Below are 23,919 nucleotides of genomic sequence, written 5' to 3' on the forward strand. Positions count from 1 at the left end.
AACAACCTCATAGAAAAAACATGAATGTTTTAACTACCTCCCTTTAACACATCCAATTATTCCTGGCTTTGAATCTGCCTCATAAGCCGCTGACGCAAAACTGCAGATGGAGAATGCGGGTATCGATCCCGCTACCCCTCGCATGCAAAGCGAGTGCTCTTCCACTTGAGCTAATTCCCCTTCGTCTGCGAGTTGACGTCATCGATGTCATCTCTATATCCATGTGTCTTTCAGGCCCTCTAGGATCCGTTAGTAATTTTATGTCCACCAAGGCCAAACTGTACGGAATGGAGTTGAGACAACTCATAAGCAGCCTCGGGCAGGAATCCCCGACCACCGAGCAAAGGAGAGTGAAAAACAGCTAGACCTGGAAGGTCGCTCTAGGAAAGCTCTAGCTTCGCCCTATTTTAACTTCCTGGACCTCTCCGCAGAGGAAGAGGAAGCCCTGAGCAGGACCACCGACCCATCACTTAGCTCTCTCCAAATGCTCTGCGCTCTTCTTTTGGAATAAAAGGCGGGCTATCACTGAATAGAGAAGTTTAGAGACTTCTGCAGGTGTAAAGAAGAGCAAAGCTCCAGCACAGCCTCACACTCCAGGCTTTTCCACATGTGACTTCTGAAAAAATATGAGCTACTCTCACACATTTTCCCCAAAGAAGGTATTTTGATTTTCCCCAAGTACATCGCTACCAAATACGGGATGCAGCCAGAGTGTGAGTGGAAGAGTGCAAGGGAGGCTGGTGAGAGAGGGCAGAAGTCTATCGCCAGGGTGTAGGTCATCGATAGTTATTAAAGGGTTTTAATCAGGCTTATAGTATGCTCAGGGTGCCAGTTTACAGTCTTGATGTCTGGGTAGACAGTGGGCTGGAGCTGGCATGCTGATTACTTAACCAGGAGACCTCTGGCATCCACAGAGCATGGCCAGAGAGTGAGATAACTCAGTCAGGTATTTGAGAGTTAAGTCACCACGAGAATAGTTGGACTGGATGCCTAAAGAGGGAAGAGATGGATGAAGGCAATGAGGAGCAACTTTAGTCTTGATTTTAAAATGCGGGAGTGGAAGAGAGCGGCAGGGCAGATTATTAGGAAGGTAGTAGTCTTGAACTTGCAAGCTTATGTTCCTCAAGCCTTGCACTTTTGTAGAAATCTACTGAGAATAATTTTGCTTCTTGTTTTACGCATAGATCATCTCATTTTAAACAGTGAAATCTAGAAGCATTCCTACTTTGTAGACTTTTAACGGCAATAGAAAATAACTGGAAACACAGGTAATAGACAATAGCATCATAAACAAACAAACAAAAACTGTTGTTCTCTCCACAGCTGTTCCTGAAAATAGTGGCAGAATTGGCTGATTGAAAACTATTTATTCAACAAATTATACTGATAACTTCTAGAATTTTGAAGACGAATGAACACCCTCTTTATCTATTAAAGATTCTTATTGAACAGATGAAAGGAAACATAAAATAATATAATGCCTGAGATTAACCTTACAATAATATGGAAAACCAGTTTGGCAAAATGTTGATAATTGTTGAAGCATATGTGATGCGTTCTTGGAGATACTTGACTCTTTCCTATTCTCTCAATAATTTCTTTTGGGACTTTGATTAGATATATGGTAGAACTTCTCTCCTAGCCTTCATTTTTCCTTTTCCTCTTTCCTAATTTCCAACTACCTGTATCAGTGGATAGTATTTTACGTAGTTCCCTCAAATCTAACTTCCAGTGTCCTAATTCTCCTTTCTGCTCTATCTAATCTGCCATCTAATAAATCTGTTTAAGTATATGTTTTCAGTGTTTTAATTTTCAAATTCCTCTTTAATAATTTCAAATACATGAGAGTTAGTGTATTACTTTCCCAATGATTCACCACCCCTTCCTGAAAGGCCTACTTTTGACAATTTTCCTGTTAATTATACTGTCCTTCCTTGTGAAAGGAATATAATTCTTTTACCCTTTGCTATCAGAATTGACAACAGGATGAATCATATGATTGCTTTGTACGCCTCCTTGCCTTTGCTCAGGTCCTTTCCTCAGTCTGGGACAACCTCATTCTTCACCACCGCTAGAAAACTTGCTCGTCAAGACTCATCTTCAATGTTACCTTCTTTTCCTGGGCACTTATGATCAATCTGATTAGTCAGAATTAGTTCCTATTCTTGTTCGTTCATCTGTCCGTTGTGTTCATTCTTATGAAACAACGAGATGGAGCTGAACACTTTTTTTCCTTCTTTCTTCCTTCGAATTATTTTCTCGCTAGTGTTGAGTTTCTTGACGTTTTCAGTACCAGAACGCTTGGAAAACCTAGTGAAAGTTGGGCAAACCCTCCCTAGAAAACACACAGGTATCTGGGGGGGCGCGGGGGCCGTGGAGGAATCAGAATTCGTGGTTCCTCAGATGCGGATGACCCGGGAGGAGAGCCCCACGAAGTTAAAGATTCTTCTCTATGCAATTTCACCCGAAAGTATTGTAGAAGCGGCAATAACACGGAATAGAAGTTGAGCCCTATTCAGTTTCGTCGTCTAATTTTCCAGACTGTCTCATTAACCACGAATTAGGAGTCCACATTCGCCAGCTCCCCTGACAGCGACTCCAGTGGAACCGGCTCTGGGAACCTCTGCCCCTGCGGACACCCGGCCGCGCTCACGGGCCGCGGGCTCAGGCTCCCCTGACGAGGGACGGTGACAGCAAACTGGTTCAGCCCAGGTTGGCCGCGTCACGCCCACCGCCTGCCAGGACTTGACGCTGAGGCGCCTCCTGCCGGGGACTAGGCAGCCCGAGAAAGGGGAGTGAAAGCCCAGGCAGATGTGTTTCTACCACGTCTCCACCAATTTTATGACTCCTGTGAAAGCTAAGCCCGTTTTTTGCCCCCGTCGCAGCTTTTCCATCCCAGTTCTTTGTCCATTCGTGTGGAAGCTAGCCACCTCCACGTCTCCCAGACGTGTCTAAACCGTCTCCTAAGCGTCTTTCTCTCCGGGAGAGCCAGCGAGTTCCCGAGTATAAATTCTGAAATAAAGCACGCCAAGGGGAGAAGTATACGTGGACGAGGTGGCCGAGTGGTTAAGGCGATGGACTGCTAATCCATTGTGCTCTGCACGCGTGGGTTCGAATCCCACCTTCGTCGGGCGTGTGCTTTTGGTGTGAAGAAGTGGGAGTGTTTTCGAAAGTTTCCTAGCATTTCCAGTTATGCTCTCTTTAAGTATTTGTTCAGTATTCTGAGTTTGGCGTAATGAGGTTTGCCCTCCTCTCCACTTTCTATGATCTCTGTCGTGTTTCCCTCCCCTCTGTAAGTGTGCACGCACTTGCATTTAAGGTGCTGACTTCTTAGAACAGGTTTTGCAGATTATTCTTCAGCTCTACCATAACATATTGTTCTCTTGATATTTAACAGACTTCTTGAAGGAGCTTTTGTTTTCAAGCAACTCGTATCTAGGAGAATTAATTGGTTAAGGGCTTTGAACTCTATGGATCTTTTTAACAATCGACCAATTTTGTTTCCATATTTTTTGTTTCTTTTTCCAACGCCTCCACTCATACTTGAGTAAGCCAGATTCTTCAGTACAAAGGACAATCTAGTTTCACAATGATTTTAGTATTTTATATTTACATAACAATAGAGTATAGGTTATGTATGTATAAATGTTTGAGGTCTATCCAATTAGGAGAATGACTGGAGGATTTTTTCCCTCCTCAAATTTCAATTACATTATCTTACATAGTTTTTCCAATTACATTATCTTCTCTTTTTTTTTAAAATGAAGAATTTTTATTCATCAAAAAACCATGACGAGAATGAAAAATAATCAGAGAAGGAGAGGATATTTACAACAGATGTAACTCAATAATGATTAGTACCAAGAATATATACAAATCAATGAGTAAAAGACAGCTGACATGAACACAACAGAGACAAGTTTTGAATGGGCACTTTTCAAAAGAAGAATTGCAGTGACCAATGAACGTAGGCAGATGCTCAAATTTGTTCCTAATTAGAGAAATGCAAAATAAAACCACAATGAATGTCTCAACATCACTCTGGCCAAAGTTAAAGTCTGGCAATATCAAGTGTTGGTGAACTGGAACTCATACACAGCAGGGGAAAAGGAGAGGGATATTAAATGTTAAAGATATGCCTACCTCATAATCCAGCAATTAAACTCCTAGGTAAATGCCCTACAGAAATGTGTTTATGTGCACAAAGATGCTCGTTGCAGCATTGCTTATAATAGCCAAAAACTGAAATCACTATAGAAGTGTCCGTCGCAGTAAAATAAAGTGGTACTAAGGAAATGGCACATCATACAGTAATGAAAATGAATAAATCACACCAACACGCGATGTGAATTGTATAAGCAATGTTGAGTGAAAGATACCAGACGCAACATACAGTGTGATTCCATTTTTATACGTCAAAAGTAGGCAAAACAAACTAATCATATTGTTGCACACATAACCGGTAAAACTATTTTCTAAAAGGGGAGTATTGCCATAAAGTCAGAATAGTAGTTACCTCTGGGAGACAAAGGTGAGGCTGGAGGGGACACGCAGGGAGATTTTGGAGTGCTGGCAGTGGCTTTTCTGCATCTGGTTTGTGATTACATAGCTTTTGCTTCACCCATTAAACTGCATATCTGTTTTACGTACATATCTGTTTTATGTACTTTTCTGTATATTTCACAAAATTTAACAGAATGAGAGAGAAGTTGTACTACAAAATATTAAGTGATTACAGCCATAATTATTAAAATAGTGTGGAAAACTAGAAGGCCCAGAAATAGGTCCAAGACACAAAAACACAGAGGAATTTAATATTCTATACCAGTACAGTGAAAATTTTTTAAAAATTAAATCTCACCTCATACAATATTCCCAAATAAATTTGAGATGGATTAAAAATTTCCTTCTGAGTTAAAAATAAGTATAAAAGTGAAATTTTTTAAGTACTAAAAGAAAATAAGGATAAATCTGTAACCATCCTTGGGATAGGGAAGGCAGGCTCTAGCACACCTGCAAAGGTAGGCTCCTAAAGAAAACAACTTCTACACAGAAACACCATCAACTGTATTAAAAGGCAAGTAACACATGAAAACAGTAACAACACATGAAAAAAAATGGACGTCTTAATTCATAAAAAAACATATACACCAATAAAAATGGCAAACTCTCCAAGAGAATATAGGAAAGATATGACTAAGCAATGCTCAAAACAATGAATGTAAATGGTCAATAACGTGAAAAAAACTCTCAACCTTCGTTTGTTATCAAAGAAACACACATTTTAAAGGTAGTCCTTTTCTGTGATTATTGGCAAATATCTTAAAATAGCAATTTGCAGTTCTGGGAGTATGATATATTGCTGGTGGGAATGTTAAAGTAAACAGTCTTTGTGGGGAGTAATGGATATCAAGTCTCAAAAACTTACACTTTCACCTAGCAATTCACTTCTAGAAAGGTACCTTTTGGAAATAAATCACTTTTATGCAGATGTGATTATATTTTAAGATGTTGATCTCATCACTGTTTTCAGGTTACATTATAATTAACAAATTGTGAAACAAGTTGATTTTATTTTTATTTTTTAGTTACTTCTGAGATTTACATTTTAAAGTAATAACTAGAATTATGACTTATAACATTATACCAGAACATATAAGATTTTTAGAAATTTCATGTAATGTCTGAAACATTTATATTAACATATTTCCATACAAATAACCCAAAGAAAGTTTAGTATTAGTTGTTTTTTTTGTTTGTTTGTTTTTGTTTTTTTATACTACAGGCTCTTATTAGTCATCAATTTTATACACACCAGTGTATACATGTCAATCCCAATCGCCCAATTCAGCACACCACCATCCCCACCACACCGCAGTTTTCCCCCCTTGGTGTCCATACGTTTGTTCTCTACATCGGTGTCTCAATTTCTGCCCTGAAAACCAGTTAATCTGTAGCATTTTTCTAGGTTCCACATACATGCGTTAATATACGATGATTGTTTTTCTCTTTCTGACTTACTTCACTCTGTATGACAGTCTCTGGATCCATCCACGTCTCAACAAATGACTCAATTTCGTTCTTTTTTATAGCTGAGTAATATTCCATTGTATATATGTACCACATCTTCCTAATCCATTCGTATGTCGATGGGCATTTAGGTTGCCTCCATGACCTGGCTATTGTAAATAGTGCCGCAGTGAACATTGGGGTGCATGTGTCTTTCTGAATTATGGTTTTCTCTGGGTATATGCCCAGTAGTGGGATTGCTGGATCACATGGTAACTCTATTTCTACTTTTCTAACGAACCTCCATACTGTTCTCCATAGTGGCTGCATCAATCTACATTCCCACCAACAGTGCAAGAGGGTTCCCTTTTCTCCACACCCTCTCCAGCATTTGTTGTTTGTAGAATTATCTTCTCTTTTAAAATTATTATCTTAAAGATTATTTAGTAAAAATATTTTTCCAAACTCTTCCTTTTTGAAAAAAAAAAGTAAAAACATTTTATTTTGGCAATTTTAAAACATATTGAAAATTAGACATAATGTAAAAAGTATCTGCAAACTCATCTCAGACCTTCAGTTAACCCCTCTATTGCCTGGACTCGCCTATGAGTCTCCTCCTGGTCTGCTTTTCCCAATGCCTCTCTTTGGGAAATTAACCTCTCATCAGGAAACTGAAACTTGGCAGCCCCTCTTCCACATCCCCTAGAGCAGTTACCACCTACAAACTTCATTAGGCTTGCTTGCAAACCTATTTAGAGTCTTTGGTTATTTATGAAGAAGAGAAAAAGAAACTGCATTAATGGGAAAGGAAATCTGAATATATGACTCTTTGATGAAACACTTGGCTTCACAGAAGCAAGTGCTCTGTGGAAAGCCAATCTGAAGCAAATATTTTTCTTTCAAATAAAAGTACTCCAGTGTATAGTATCATTTTTGGTGAAAATCATATCCAGGTTGTGGTTTATAGCAGTGCAATAAGGCAGTGTGTTTTTTTTTTTTTTTTTAAAAGCATACTTTTTTTTTTTTTTTTTTATTATTTTATTATTATTATTATTATTTATTTATTAATTTATGGCTGTGTTGGGCCCTTGTTTCTGTGTGAGGCTTTCTCTAGTTGCGGCAAGTGGGGGCCACTCTTCAATCGCGGTGCGCGGCCTCTCACTCTCACGGCATCTCTTGTTGCGGAGCACAGGCTCCAGACGCGCAGGCTCAGCAATTGTGGCTCACGGGCCTAGTTGCTCCGCGGCATGTGGGATCTTCCCAGACCAGGGCTCGAACCCGTGTCCCCTGCATTGGCAGGCAGATTCTCAACCACTGCGCCACCAGGGAAGCCCCAGGCAGTGTGTTTTTTATTACTTAAAGATGTGGTTTCTGACTGACTGCAATGCACCTTTCCAAACTTCTCATTTTTTTTTTTTTTTTATCTTTCCTCCCTCATCTTCATACCCAAATGATTCTTTATCCTTGTCATTTCTCTCTACAAACATTTTTAATACTTGTCCCAAAGAGTAACTGGAAGAGAACTTTATCTTACATTACTTACCAACCCTGTATGATATATATTTTTAACTCATTCACTCATTCTCACATTCACTCATAATTACTTCTTGAAGGTGGAGGATTGGGCCCTGGTGATGATGGGATGAACCAAGTGCTCCTGCCCTCATCAATCTCAAGGGCTCTAAATCTAAACCTAAACAAGGTCATTGGAAGTGTTAGGGGAAAAAAAAAAAAGAAAGAGAAAGTGTTAGGAGGGTCTACAGAGGCATTGGAAGAGCAGAGAGATGTGTAGTATTGGAAAGTATCCAAGGAGAGAACAAGTTGGCTTCTTTAAGGTACGGAGAGCAAGGAAGGAAGGGGTGGAAGTAAGATTTGCTGAAGGTCATTTGAACCCTGAGAGGAAAATGTCCAACACATACGGGCTTTCTAAACATGGACCCACTGCTACCTTAGTGTCTTCCTTTATGACTCATAGACATTAATTTGAAGAACTGACTAAAACCTTCATCTTCCTGTGTTCTACATTGATCTGAGAAAAACCAGAAGCTTATAAAATATTCCCCTCTCTACAAGCCGCACGGTTCCTGCTTTTTACACTGCCTACACATTAAGTTCTGTGACTGGAGGAGGCCAGTGTCCAACTCAGGTTCTGCTGCTCACTGCCAGAAGGGCTAATATCGGAGAGACAAGTGTTGGTGGAAAAGGAAAAGTTGCTTTATTCAGGAGGCCAGCAACCTGGGGAGATTGTGGACTCATGTCCTGAGACCATCTCCAAGTTACCAGTTAGAGGACAATGGTTTTAAAAGGGAGTGTCAGGGGTGCACAGGTGGGGGAACTAGGTGCAGAAGAGCACAGTCAGCTCTGATAATCATCTTGAAACTGGTCGTGGGGTGGTCTGATCAGCATCCTCTGATGGTTTTATGTGCAATTAATCTTCTATTCCAAGTTCAGCCATCTTCCACCTCTTTAAGGCCAGTCCCTGGAATTCTTAATCAAGCAAGGTTAATTCTCACCTAGTTAACTAGTCATTATCTAAGACATGTCAGGGTCAGCAAGAAAGGAAAACATATGTAAGTTAAAAAATTCGTGCTGCTCAAGATAGAGCATCTTATGCTATGGCTACAGTTCTACAAAGAACCCACAACGCACCTACCACAAGAAGAGAAACTTTGGGGAACATGGGCATTGATCCTCCTGTTTCGTGTCCGCTGGTGTCTACCATTTGAACTATTCCTCCCGAGTACCAGTTGTATCCCTTAATTTCAGAGCGTTAGACGCCACGTCCAACCAGAACTTTCCAGGCAAACTCCCTCCCTTGGAAACCTTTGCCTGACGTGGGTTCAGTCTCAGTACCATACAAACCCATCTGAACTTAAGGAGGCTTTAAGTCTTTAAAAAGGAGGGCTCGGCCAAGGCCAAGGGGACCCTTCATTGCTCAGCACTTAGAAAAGTGAAGGTGGCGGCGGGAAAGCTCTGATTCGCTAGTTTCAAGATCCTGAATTGTAAGAGGAGCAGAGAGCAAACAGGTCCCAGCTACGGAAGATCTTGCTGGTTACTTACGGGCTAAATAGTGCTGCAGATCCCAAAGGCTCTATTTACAATTTACAATAATATTTATAATATTATAATATTTACAACTGTAGTTGTAATGTGATTGTGGCCAATGTGTCCGGAGGGTGGAGGCGGTGGCTCTGTGGCTTCCTGTCGCTTCTGTCTTCCAGATCCTCAGTTTCCACGAGACTCTGCTCCCCTACCAGATCAGACCCAAGCTCCCCTGCCAGGTCCCGGCAGGCTTGGGAGAGCTGTAGAGCCCCCTCAAGCTTCAGCCTTCCAGAATGTGGCCCTTGAGCCTTTATATTTAATATGAAAAATGTGAAACATACACTCAAATACAGAAGAATGTAATGACTTACGACGACCACGGGCCCATCCCTCAGCATCCATCAGTAACGTAATGGCAGTCCTTTTCAAGTATCCTGTCTCTTTTTTCCCTACCACGCTAGAATATTTTAGAGTAAATTCAGGATATTATTTTATTCCATAGTAAATACTTCAGGATACATTGCTAATACATACTACAAAATGATACTGTGCCAATATCACACCCAACAATTATACTAATTCTTTAATAACACCTAATACGAAGCAGACCTTCAGTAATCTTTGTAACTATATTGTTGTTATTAGTAGCAGTAGTCATATGATTTATTTGAAACAAGACTCCAGAAAGATCCAACACTGTGTTCTTTTCAATTGTCTGTTAAGTCTCTTTAACAAGTGTCTGTAAAATTTTCACTCCTCTTTTTAAATTTCATATCATTTACTTTTTTCTGGAACCAGAACTGTTGTGCAACAGAACTTTTGACATCTGAATATTATTCATTCCCATGGTGTCATTAAATATGCTGTCATCCCCCATATTTCCTGTAAATTCAAAACTAGATGTATAAGCTTGATTGGATTCAGTGTGATGTTTTGGTTTTGGTCAGGTCCAGACATGAAGGAGGTAGGTTTTCCATTAGGGGGCTTATGAAATAGGTGATCTAATTATGACCCACATGACCGTGGCAGTTCAGGATGCTCTTTGGAAACATGAAAATCCTGGAACAGGTTTTAGAGCAAAGCCATCTGCAATGCAGAAACGAATTCAGAAACAGTTCCCAGATTGCTTGTGATTCCAGCTAGAGATATACGCGTGGGAATGGATCTTAAGGGTGCAGGATCATGCTGAAAGTAATATAAAGTTAGATCAGTTAAAATATATTGATATGGGACTACTGAGCAGAGATTATGAATTCAAAATTTTAACTTGAGGGCCTAGGAATGACTCTAAAAGTTCTCTATGTTTGTTGATTAAAAAATAGACCCACATATGGCCTACACTAAATGAAGTTGAAATCTCAGGACCTTCTTACTATACTGTAGAGGGAAATACCCAAAGTCTTAGGGATGCTAGAGACAGTGTTTGTGTTGGTTCTGTTCATCCAAACCAAGGGGTTCCGGAGGAATGCCTTTCACCGTGGCTGTGACTAGTAAATTCATGAGGATAGCCCCAGCATAAAAGAAGAGCTGTATCGTGGGTCTTCCCTATTGTACTGGAATCCCTAAACATAATGGTGATGACTGGAACTCAAGGTGACAGGGGCCAGTGATAGCATTTAATCATCAAAGACAAAGTGGGTACGATTACAGATGTTAATCAGAATAGGCTGACTGACAGAAATCTTTGGTAATGACTGGTTGATCATGGTGTCTGTAGAGCTGAAGCATATGAGAGGTCTACTGAAGTCTTACTTGAACTGTATAAGGAGAAAAGCCTCAGATCTGGTGAACAGAAATCTGACATGAATCACTAAAACAGATCATCAATCAATTCCCAGACTTCAGCCAATTCACAGATCCGGAACGCCTGGGATGAAGGAGAAGACTGGAACCCATCCCTGCTACACTGCCAAAATTGTATACTGTTAATCTACCTCTCAGCCTTCCCCAAAAGGACCTGCAGTCATTTACTAGAGCACTATGTAATGGGAAAGGAAATGTAATCAGTATTTTCAGAGATTAATAGACACTGGCTCTGAATTGACAATAATTCCTGAAGATCCATAGTGTCATTGTGGACCACCAGTTAGAGTAAGGGATTTTATAGGATCAGGTGATCAATGGAGTTTTGTCTCAGGTCCATCATTTCTTGTAAGAAATTCACTGTCATTTGAGAATTTTTTGTTCCCTTATAGGTAAAAATACTGCTTCTCTTGGGCCATTTACAAGGTTTTTTCTGTGTTTTCATTTTTACAAACTTGACTATGATTGGCCTGAGTATAAACAGTTTTGAGTTCTCTGAGATCTTTAAAATCTGGAGCTTTATGTCTTTCACCAAATTTGAGATTTTTCAGCCATTATTTCTTTTAATTTCATGTGCGATTTCACAGGAAAAATTGATGCAGAGTTCATCGTCTTACTTCTTTCCTACTGGTAACAAAAATTATAAATACATGAAAGGTAAGAGGCAGTTGACATGTCCACCAGCCATATCTGTGTGTTCTAAAATTATTATCAGTTTCTGCCTCCTACCTGACATTCCTTTAGATATGTAACAATTTAGTCATGTGTTCTTCTATTTCAAATTATTTTCTTTTTAAGAATCTAGAGTTAATTTAAATTTCTAAATTCAATTCGAATTTTTAAGAGGTAAGCACAGAATAGCACTTATTTGGAGAACTTAGATTTCAATTTACCATTAACCATTTTGTGCCAGCAATCACACAACGTCTCCTTATTTATATAGATACTTCCTGTCTGTTCTTAGTGCTCAATAATCTTTTCTTCATGATTAAATTTTAAAATGATGCTCTTAATTTGTTCCAGGCTCTTATATCCCTTGCTTTTCCAACAATTACCAATGACCAACTTGGAGAGTGTTTTTTCTTGTTCTCCATGCTAGATGTTAGGAAAAGGTTGTGAAACTTTCACAGGAAAGCTATGAAACTAAGGTAAATAACATAGTCCTTGCCTTCAAGCAAACCACAGTAATGTGAGGAAAATAAGCTCTTAAACAAATTTACTATAACATAATAATATAGCTGAGTTATTCAAAAACTGTGTGGACATGGTATAATGAAGCCAAAAAGTAGGCACTTACCATTGTTTAGTACAGGGATAAAAAACCTTAGCGTACAAGGACAATAATGGAATACGGTAGAGAGAGTCTTAAAAATGGAGTAAAACCTGCTTATATCAATTTTAAGATTTTGTACCATAAACATGTGTAACAAATTTAAAAGCATCAGATATTTTTCCAAATGGATTCATCAGATATCTTATTGCCAGAACTATGCATTGTACCAAATACCTATATTTAATGGTTCCAATTTAAGAATCCTTCAGTTAAATTAAGGTAGAGCCGGCTTACTTTGTAACTCTTTGATAATGAAAAGGCTGATTGTATTGTAGGAAGTACCAGGGAACTATCAAATGATGTCTTAAAAAAACCCCACTATTTTCAATTTATGTATTCATTAAAACAAGATACAATCATTCTCTTCAACAAGTGGTGTCGGGAAAGCTGGAGAGCTGCATGTAAATCAATGAAATTAGAACACTCCCTCACACCATACACAAAAATAAACTCAAAATGATTTAAATACCTAAATATAAGACATGCCACCATAAGACTCCTAGAAAAGAACATAGGCAAACTATTCTTGGACATAAATCATAGCGATATTTTCTTAAATCAGTCTCCCAAGGCAAAATAAAATTAAGGCAAAACTAAACAAATGCGACCTAATCAAACTTAAAAGGTTTTGCACAGCAAAGGAAACCGTGAACAAAATGAAAAGACAACCTATGGAATGGGAGAAAATATTTGCAACCAATGTGACTGACAAGGGGTTAATATCCAAAAATATACAAACAGCTCATACAGCTCAACATCTAAAAAACAAAGAACCCAGTCAAAAAATGGGCAGAAGACCTAAATAGACATTTCTCCAAAGAAGACGTACAGATGACCAACAGGCACATGAAAAAATGCTTCCTATAATTTCGCAGCCTGCTTTATCTGTATATGTTCTCCCAGCCTGGTGAATGGCAGGGTTTGGGTTTTTTTTTTTCCTCTTTCAGTATGAGCTGATTTTTTACTCTTTCAATCCAGACAAGCTTTACTCTTTCAAACATTAAACATTTATACAATGCTTCCTATATATTAAAATTTTAATTTCACTATCATCAATTTACTGGTGAGAAAGCACAAAGTAATGTTCCCAAGGTCTCAGAGCTAGCAATTAGTGGCATCAAACTCAGGAAAAGTAATTCTAGAGGCCATAGATCAAACCATTATTCTTTTCTGCCTGTGAATATTATATTATATCATATTATATTATATTATATAAAACTAGATATTAAGTGCTGCTATTTTCCATTTTCAAGAGACCTATCCAACACATAACGAGAGATTAGGTTGACAATAGAATTATGGAATAAGATATCTTTTTTATTTTTTTAATTTTTATTTATTTATTTATGGCTGTGTTGGGTCTTCATTTCTGTGCGAGGGCTTTCTCTAGTTGTGGCAAGCGGGGGCCACTCTTCATCGCGGTGCGCGGGCCTCTTACTATCGCGGCCTCTCTTGTTGCGGGGCACAGGCTCCAGACGCGCAGGCTTAGTAATTATGGCTCACGGGCCCAGCCGCTCCACTGCCTGTGGGATATTCCCAGACCAGGGTTCGAGCCCGTGTCCCCTGCATTGGCAGGCGTATTCTCGACCACTGCGCAACCAGGGAAGCCCAAGGTGTCTTGACTAATACAAAACAATAAGAATGTTGGAGAACCCATATTAATACAAGGCAAAATAGTTAAGATAAAAGAGCATTATTGTGACCAGAGAGGGTTTCTATATAATGGCAGTAAATTTTTAATAGAAATAAACATACAAGGAAGTACATAAATCATAAGTGAACATCTCACTTGGTTGTGTGAACTGATTCATATGCATATATCCAGCACCCAGATCAAGAAACCAGCACTCCAGAAGTTTCCTCTTTTGCTGTCTTCTAGTTACTACCTATCATGGGTATCCAGTATCCTTCTTCTAACACTGAATGATTTTTCATTATCAATGAAGAGGATAGTTATACATTTTTTTTTTTAATGGCCACTTCTGATTCTCAGATGTTTCTTCCAAATTGTTCCTGAGCTTTGGTGGTGAGTGGAGGGCATGGCAAGAGGCTGTAATAAAGTCTAGGAAACCTGAATCTCTCAGGGAGCTGTGCAGTGGTAACTACTCACACTCACAGTGCCTCCTACTCATTACTGTCCACTGACTGTAACTGGCTTTGGAATGTTTCTGGGCTCAGCAAATTATGGAGCATTAGGGAGAGGAGAGAGATGTGCCCCAGGGATCAACATTGTGCAGAAGAAGCTCTTTACCCCTTGTGAAGGCAAAACTGATGATGTTGACATCTTGACAACAGTGAGAGTTAGGCATGAGTACTGGGGCTTTGGGAACTATAAACAGGGCCTGGCTGGTGCTGCTCTGCCAGAACACCGCCCAGTGCTGCACCAAGGTGAGTATACCTGACAACCGTGGATTGGGACAGCCTTTGGCTTTGGAAGAGAGGCCATTGGAGGCAGGGCTGGTGAGGGGCAGGCTGTAAGAGAGAAGTCTCTGAGCTCTTTTGTCACTTATGGAAGAGGAAGCTGCCAGGACCCAGGGCAAAAACAGCTGATCATTTCCCAGCTGCCATACGGAAACATCTGGGTTTTTTTTAGTCTATGAGGGAGCTGATCCATTATGTACTTCGGGATAGTATCTGAGTCTAACCCATTTTGAAAGTCTCAAATCAGAAAAATGCTTACTAGTGAGATAGATAGAGATATATAGATGATGATAAATGAAGACTTTAGGTCAGAATCAGAAGATAAGTTGGGCTTTATACGTACCATGATTAAATGTTTAAAACTTCTGGAAATTCTCCTTCTTGATACTGAACCCATGTTCCTTAATTATAGGCTTGAAAAATAATCTCACTAGTGAAGCTACATCGGCAGAGATTTAAACATCACTAGCCTCATGGCCAGATATCTCTTCTGGGTTATGCTGGTCCTCATGTAGAAAGGCTCTGCCAAAGAACTCCAGGAGGAGTATAGCGTGTTTGCAGATTGCCTTTAGTTGATCCTTAAATGCTGGCTGTAAATGCCTTGCAAAGGTTTTTTAGAAATTTATGTAACCTCTCCCCCTCCAGCAACCAAGTAGTTATAAAAGTAACACCTGCCCAGTCCATTTTCAATCCTCTGTGAATAGCAAAGAAAAAAATTCTCAATCCAAAACGGCTCTGGGGTTCTTAGAGTGGTGGTGTCTGTCAAGTAACAACTATTAATCAGAAGCAGTGAAAGGCTAAGTGTAAATTTGTCAGATTTTACTGTCTCTTGAAAGATGGCCGTGTGTCTTATTGAGCCAATAACATTAATGGGAGCCTTGAAGTTCAAACCCACCTATTTATCTGAGGAGACACTGAGGTCCCAATAAATGTGCCACTCAACATAGATTGACTTGAGTTCTCAAGTCATCGACTTTTTAGATTCATAAAGAAAAAGAATCTCCTCAAATCCCTCTCCTAATTGGCCCCTAACTTCATCTCTGTCATTAAAATGTACTTTTACAACCATAACTCCATGCCTCATTTTGATTATTTATTTTTAAAACTGTTTATTTAATATTATTTTGCAAGATACAGAGTCTGGTAATTTAGATACTAGGTGGAAGTAAGTTACCTGTGTAGCTTAGAAGTGGAGGAGAAAAGCGAGAAGCAACAGCATCACAGTTCAATGAATTTAGTGAGAGCTTATTAGGCAAGGGAAGTCTAAGCTGGTGTCTTAGTCTGCTCAGGCTGCTATAACAAAATACTGGAGACTGGATGGTTTAACAATAGAAATTTATTTACCACAGTTCTGGAGGCTGGGAAGTCCCAAGATCAAGGTCCAGTTGATTCAGTGTTGGTGAAGTCCACTTCCTAGCTTGTAGGCATCATCTTGCTGTTGCTCACATGATTTCTTCTTTGTGGGTGTGGGAAAGAGAGGGGCTATGGTCTCTTCTTATAAGGGCACTAATCCCACCATGAAAAGCTCCACCTTCATGACTCATTTAAACCTAATTACCTCCCAAAGGCCCCACCTCCTAATACCATCACATTAGGGGTTAGGATTTCAACATATGAATCTGGGGGGAAACAAACATTCATAATGGCTGGTTTATGATGAACGAACAGGAGTTTAGCTATGAGGTTTTAGCTATGATTATGAGGTGTCATAAGGATGTGACATAAACAGGGAAAAAGAACCATCTTTCAAAGGAGCTGGCACTTCAGATTCCTCTCTCTCAATCCTTCTGAAAAGCCAAAACCTTCTTCTAAAGCTAAAGAGATATACAAGAGGGAGCCAAACTAAGCATTCATCTGCCAGCATTGCCATTTTTCAGAGAAGTCTTATGGGAAACTCAGCAAGCAGGGATGCCAATCTATAAAGAATTTGAAGACAACTGCTTGCGCTGAAGAGAAGGTCTTTGCAAGCTGTTTTCTAAAGTGTTAAATCTTTGAAGGATTCTGTTCTTAGTCCTAGCAGAATATAGAGATTTCAAAGTCATAAAACAGATGCAATAATAATGACCTGTACTTGGGGTACAATCCTGTTTTAGGGGACCACATATTGAAATAATATCTTGACAAAAATGCTTACTTATGAAAAAGCACGTTTTTAGGGGACTTGTCAAAGAAAATGTCAGACAATTTCCGCTATGAAAGTAAAGTATAGAAAACTAACATGAATGTCACTCAAATTATTTGTCACACCACGAAGTATCTATACATAATGAAATTTGGAATATGTACCTCTTTAGATAAAAATATGGATCAAACCAGAAACTAACATAATATTGTACTCAACTATATTTCAATTTAAAAAATAAGGATGAAAAATAGAGTACTGCCCTAATGTAACCTTTATCATGTAATCATGTCAATTAAATCACAGATTAGTCTACTGAGGGAATTCACTTAGGAGTGGTTATTACACAACTGACCGGAGGAAGGATGAAAAATTTAGTAACTTGAGCCTAAGCTAAGAGGTCATCATAAGGCCCCAAAATGTATATTAGTTGCAATTTAAATACAGTTACATTGATTAAATTGGAAAATTGGGGCTCATCCTTCTGACTCAAAGTGTGGAAAAAGAAATGATTCTAATTCTCTTTATATTAAGTATGGGGATGCTTTATTTTTTTATTTTCAGAGGTGGCTCGTTGGTCTAGGGGTATGATTCTCGCTTCGGGTGCGAGAGGTCCCGGGTTCAAATCCCGGACGAGCCCGCCTCCTTTTCGACCAATTGGAATAAGGAATCAGAAAAAGTATTTTCTCTAGTATTATTGCCAGAAAGATGGGCTTTCATTACATTGGCCGCAGGATTGCCTTCGGAGAAGCTGGGTGCTTAATTCCAGATATCCTTGACTGGGAGGTATCAGGAGTGTTGATGCGAGTTTGCTGGCGCCGGCCCAGTTCCAGTTCTCCTGTGGATCCCTTCCCAAAAAAGTCAAGAAGGAAGGCCTTGGGCACCTAGTCTGCGCGTACGTGTGTACGTGCATACGTACGTGCGTGTGCGTACTTGACTGAGTAGGGCGGGGAAGCGTGAATTATAGTCAACCCGTACCTTCCTTCCTCTCGTAGAGACGTGAATTTTCATTTCCACTGCTACGTCCAACTTGAGTGATCATTTTCGGATTCGCAGCATTTACTGCTACCGCACTGACTAAAGTAAAAGTCACCCCAGCTGCTGCTGCCACGGCTCCCACTGTAATCAACCGTTTACATTTAATCCCACTGTAAGCTGCCTCTTTCTTTTCCTGCGTTGCGCCATGGACCTGCATTCCCTGGTCAAAGTTCATTCACTTATTCACTCAACGAATCGATATTCAGTGAATACTGCGTGTCAGCCTCTACTGGATGCCAGGAATGCGATGGAGGACCAGGAATTAAAAAAAAAAAAAAAAAAAAAAAAAAAAAAGAAGGTTTTGTTTCAATGGAATTTAATATCACAAGTAACTAAATGTTTACAATTATCATGCGTCCTCTGAAGAAGTGTAGAATTCCCACAGAAGCACATAGCACCAGAGGCTACCTGTAGATTCCGGGGAATATTGCGGGCCAGAGTTTTTCCCCCCGGAGAGAAAAACCACGAGGAGCAATCGCTAATACTGGAAGTTCAAGGTCTTCCCCACCCCAAACGTGGAAACTTACCAGTACCCTTATCCTTGGCCCCAGGAAAAGCTCTCACTTCGGAATTGTTGAAAACGCTCAGGTGAATTGATTAGTATGGAAATTTGGAAGACGAAAAATAGATGGAGAGGAAGGTATTAATCCAGTTACTTTACTCATGCTAGCTAAATTATTTCCTCAGAATAACCGTGTGGTTATGTGGCCAAAACTGAAAGTGGACACACACATATACACACACCACCGCAGTTTCTTCCTTGCTTCATGACACCACAGAGGCTGACCTGGCCCTGCTCATCTTGGTGTTCTGAAATAGTATGGATCCTTTTACCTTTCCTTGTTCTGTTTAATCTTTCCTTGATCAGCTTTGGGAACCCATTAAGTATGAAGATACAGGTCCTTATTCAGAAGTGGTGTGTATATATTGTCTCTTTGTATATACGAATATAAATTTATAATTTATTTGTAATTTAACTATAATTTGGAGTAGATGGTGTCATTCATTAAGCTTGAGATTCAAAAAGAATTTCCTCCAACTCCTGTCCTTTAAGAATTTTCTCAGAATTCAAGAAGTCAGTTTTATGCCATCTAAGCAGATTGAATGAATGATCCTTCTTCAAGGGATTTTACTATCCCAAGCAGGATGAGTTAAATATATTGTCTGATAGTAAATGGCACAGGCAGATCACTTTATCATATAGCCCACAATCAATAAATTGGCCTCATAATCTCATTTTCAGTTATTTGTAGGGCCTAATTATATCTATAGATCAGCAACCAAAGATCACTAGACATCTAAAGTTAATGTCTAATATGAAAGACAGAGATAAAAGTGAACTAAAAAAATAGAGGAAAATATAATGCAGAGAGGAGAAAGCATTCAGGAAAGTTATTATATCTATTCTTGTTTTTTTAAGAGAATGCTGGGTAACTCTTAAGTACAGATGTCTCTTAAAGTTGAAATTGTGAGAGTAGGTATGAAAAACGTAATGGAGTAATTGGAATAAAATGTAAAAGACATCCTCCAGAATGTGGAGTAAAAATATAAAGGCACACTCCAGCAGTCATGCTCCTTGGTTATATACCCAAATAAGTTGAAAACTTATGTCCACAAAAAAACCTGCACATGAATGTTTATAGCAGCTTTATTCATAATTGTCAATACTTGGAAACAACCAAAATGTCCTTCAATAAATGAATGGATAAACAAACTGTGGTACATCCGTACAATGGACTATTTTTCAGTAATAAGAAGAAATAAGCTATCAAGCCACAAAAGGACATGAAGGAAACTTAAAAGCATATTACTAAGTGAAAGAAGCCAATTTGAAAAGGTTGCATATTGTATGATTCCAACTATACGACATTCTGGGAAAAGTAAAACTATAGACACAAAATATCAGGAGTTCTCAGGGGTATGGGGGCTGTAGGGATGAAGACGTGGAGCACAGGGCAGCGTAACTATTGTGTATGATGCAGTAATGATGGACACATGTCATTATACATTTGTCAAAACCCATAGATTGTCTAAAGGGAAGAGTAAACCCTAACATGAATCATGTTAATAATAATATATTAATATTGGTTCATCAGTTGTAACAAATGTGCCAAAATAATATAAGATGTAAATAATAGGAGAAGCTGTGGGGCATGGGAGGAGGTATGTGTGAACTCTGTACTTGTGAATTAATTTTTCTGTAAACCTAAAACTACCTAAAAAAATAGAGTCTATTTAAAAAGTATAAACAGAATGTAACTAGGACAGAATAATAATTTTTTTTTTAAAGTAGAGGAGACATCCTGGAGGTTTAAAATCCAAGAATAAGAAATTCCAGAAAAAAGGTAAAGTGAGAATATAGAGAACACATAAGTGAGAAAATTAGAAACAAATAATTCAAGCTAATTTCTCAAACTGAAATACATGATTTTCCAAATTTAATGATGTAATGGAGGTCCCAGAACAGTGAATGAAAATACAAACATACAAAGGCATATCTTTCAGACATTTCAGAGCATTTAGGACAAAGAAATCATCCTGAAAGAGAGAAAAACTAATTACAAATGAAGCATAGTAATTAGAATGACTTTGTAATTCTCGAAAGCAATACTGGAAGCTAGAAGAAAATGGAGAACTCTTTCAAAATCCTGAAAGAAAATATTCCCCAGCCTAGCATTCCATACCCAACCAAGTATTCAATCAAGTGTTAGAGAAACTTGAAAGATATTCTCCAATACCCAAATATTCCAAAGTCTTATCTCCAATAAACTCTTTCTCAGGAAGCTACTTACTTGGAAAATGGGGTCTCCAGGGGAAGAAAGTATGCAGATGATGGTGAAGGAAGACCTCAGGATGAAAACCGTATAGCAAGTATAGAAAACACCCAATTTCTTTTGGCAAAAACTTATGGTTATTTGTGGTAATTTGAGAAAAAAATCTAATGTTCAGGAAACAAAATATCATGAGAGATCAGTGAATGATATTTGCCAATCATAATATATGAACAGTGATACTAATTCAATACACATTATGATATAATTATATTTGGAAGAAAATTTGATAGGAAAAGTATCTGTATATGGTGGTGTTTAAGGTGAGGAAAGAGAAGTGAATCTTCTTTTTGTATAAGGGGTAATCAATAGAAAATACTAAACTTAAAAAATCAAAAAGTAGAAATAAAAGCATCAGTATTAATTAGAATACAGTTTTGTCTTTGTAACAAAGACCCCAATGAACTGTAGCTTGAAGGAAGCAGAAGTTTACTGATTTCTCATGTAATAGTTTGAAGCTATAATCAAGAGCAGGGCGATACTTTGGCTCCAGGGTGTTGGTTCCAGTCTTCTATCTCATGGATCCCTCCTTTCTATGGGTTGCTGGGTCCAATCTCTTTATATTTCATGACACCTTCATTCCTATGATGTTGCCTTTTCCAGCAAGCAGATACAGTAAGAAGAGAGAAGTGAATGGTATTTCTTTCCTCTTCTGGACATAACCTGGAAGTTTTACATCCACTTTCTCTCTAATGCCCTAGTTTAGGAATTGGCCACATGACCATACATCAAGGAAAGTTGTGCATTGTAATCTTCTCATGGGTGGCTATGAACTCTGCTAAATTTCCATTTCTTGGAAGGAAAGCACAAATATTGATGGCAACTAGCCATCTCCGCCATAGCATGATATTTGGAGACATGTTGGTAAAAACAGAAACAACAACACAAACAAAAAGCCAAATGGCTGAAAATCTTTGCCTCTACCAAAGAGGGGGAGGAACACTTTTTTACATACACATATTTCTGAATTACTTGATATTTTTAAACATGTGTGGTTAACTTTGGTTTTAAATTTTTAATTAAAAAAAATAAGCTTTAAACTGACAACCAGGTATGGATAAAAACATTTATCCAGGTTAAATGAAAAGGTCAAGAGCACCCTGTGAGGGAAATGACTTGTCGGAAGAGACGGGAAATAGATTCTTCTTGATACAAAATCATAAATTGGACTAAGCATAGAAAACAAGGTGGAGGGAAGTGGGTTAAATTGAGGTTGAAGATCCAGGCAGGACAATGCAACAAACACTAAAATATAAGGACTTGTCCAGGTTAAGAAGAGAGATTGATTTTTTGGAACAAGCAAAGGGTGGTCTTCACTCAAGAAGATGTTAGAGCAACCTAAGGTAGTGTCCCCACACTTAGAGTGTGAAAATGCCGCAGGGATCCGTTCCTACAGGATTTCCCCCATGTTTCCTGTTGTTCATCCTGTTGTGGTTGATTTGCTTGGGCTTCAAAAGAAAAATCTTCATGACCACCTTCTATTCTCAGATTTATTGATGCTTCCTGATCAGCCACTCACGTGCTTCAACGCGCCAGCCACAGTGATTTCCAACAGTTTTCTAGATACTACTCACCTTTGATCACGTGCTTTCCTCAGTCTGGACACCCTCATTTTTTGCACCTCTAGAAAATTTGCTCTTCAAGACTCACCTTCGATATTACCTTCTTTTGTCAGACATTTATGATTCATTATGATTAGTCAGAATTAGTCCCTACTCGTGTTCATTCATGTGCATTTTATTCATTCCATGAAACAAACCAATCAAAAACCAAAAAAAAAAAAAAAAAAAAGCAGCTAAAATAGCTTTTTTCACCCTTTCCCAGAATCATTTTCTCACTAGAAGTGAGTCTCAACATTTTTAGCACCGCATCCCTTGGAATATAGAATGAAAGTTGGGAAACATTTCCCCTAGAAAGCCACTCAAGAAACACACAGGAATTTGGAAGGAAAACAGAATTCGTGGTTCCTCAGATGCGGATGACCCGGGAGGAGAGCCCCACGAAGTTAAAGATTCTTCTCTATGCAATTTCACCCGAAAGTATTGTAGAAGCGGCAATAACACGGAATAGAAATTGAGCCCTATTCAGATCCGTCGTCTAATTTTCCAGACTGTCTCGTTAACCACGAATTAGGAGTCCACATTCGCCAGCTCCCCTGACAGCGACTCCAGTGGAACCGGCTCTGGGAAGCTCTGCCCCTGCGGACACCCGGCCGCGCTCTCGGCCCGCGGGCCCAGGCTCCCCTGACGAGGGACGGTGACAGCAAACTGGTTCAGCCCAGGTTGGCCGCGTCACGCCCACCGCCTGCCAGGACTTGACGCTGAGGCGCCTCCTGCCGGGGACCAGGCAGCCCGAGAAAGGGGAGTGAAAGCCCAGGCAGGTGTGTTTCTAACACGTCTCCACCAATTTTATGACTCCTGTGAAAGCTAAGCCCGTTTTTTGTCCCCGTCGCAGCTTTCCCATCCCAGTTCTTTGTCCATTCGTGTGGAAGCTAGCCACCTCCACGTCTCCCAGACGTGTCTAAGCCGTCTCCTAAGCGTCTTTCCCTCCGGGAGAGTCAGCGAGTTCCCGAGTATAAACTCTGAAATAAAGCACGCCGAGGGCGGAGGTACACGTGGACGAGGTGGCCGAGTGGTTAAGGCGATGGACTGCTAATCCATTGTGCTCTGCACGCGTGGGTTCGAATCCCACCTTCGTCGGCTTGACCTTTTGTTAAGGAGAAAGGAAGACCATCTGCCGAGATCTCAACTTTGAATCCACCTAGGAGAAACCTGCCCTCCCTTCCCTACTCCCAACTGTCATATGTGTGGATTTTCCCAATGATGGTTCCCATTGATAGCTGATTGGCTACTGTCATTTGATAAAGTTCCTTCATGTAGGTGGAGGAGGAGAAGAAAGTGAAAGACAGATGAAGCTGGTAGAAACTGGAGTCTGGTCTCTCTAGTCCCTCATTTTAGAAGTCATTACTCCAATGAGCAGTAAAATAAATTCATCAAAAAGATATTCAACAGGACAAACACACCAAGGTAGAATTTCAATTACTTAGATTCTCAAGAACAAATCTACTGACCAAAATCGAAGAAACGTATAGCACTGAAGAGATGAGTACACGAGTTTTTTAAAAATTAAGAAATTCAGCGGTAAGTTGGTTTCAAGTGACAACCACACAAACCTCTTTCCAAGAGGCCACAGGCAGGATGCGGCTTAAGGATGGAACCAAGAACCTGTTGCTGAAGATTGATTGGGTTGGACATTCCCAGACCGTACCCCTGAGGACTTGAAAATGAAGATGCCCCATGTAAGGGCCACATGGTAAGGAG

The 23,919-nt window shown here is 39.4% G+C and overlaps 4 non-coding genes across 4 annotated transcripts; 3 read left to right on the top strand and 1 right to left on the bottom strand.

Annotated features, from left to right (window-relative positions):
- Positions 1 to 107: 107 nt before the first annotated feature.
- On the bottom strand, positions 108 to 180 carry TRNAA-UGC. The gene has a single exon. It is a non-coding gene; the product is annotated as a tRNA-Ala (tRNA).
- Positions 181 to 3,048: 2,868 nt separating this feature from the next.
- On the top strand, positions 3,049 to 3,130 carry TRNAS-GCU. Its single transcript has one exon. It is a non-coding gene; the product is annotated as a tRNA-Ser (tRNA).
- Positions 3,131 to 17,298: 14,168 nt separating this feature from the next.
- Positions 17,299 to 17,370, top strand: TRNAP-CGG. The gene has a single exon. It is a non-coding gene; the product is annotated as a tRNA-Pro (tRNA).
- A 5,846-nt stretch (positions 17,371 to 23,216) lies between these two features.
- On the top strand, positions 23,217 to 23,298 carry TRNAS-GCU. The gene has a single exon. It is a non-coding gene; the product is annotated as a tRNA-Ser (tRNA).
- The last annotated feature ends 621 nt before the right edge of the window (positions 23,299 to 23,919 follow it).

Source organism: Balaenoptera musculus, chromosome 11, assembly GCF_009873245.2.
Source record: "Balaenoptera musculus isolate JJ_BM4_2016_0621 chromosome 11, mBalMus1.pri.v3, whole genome shotgun sequence".
NCBI lineage: Eukaryota > Metazoa > Chordata > Mammalia > Artiodactyla > Balaenopteridae > Balaenoptera > Balaenoptera musculus.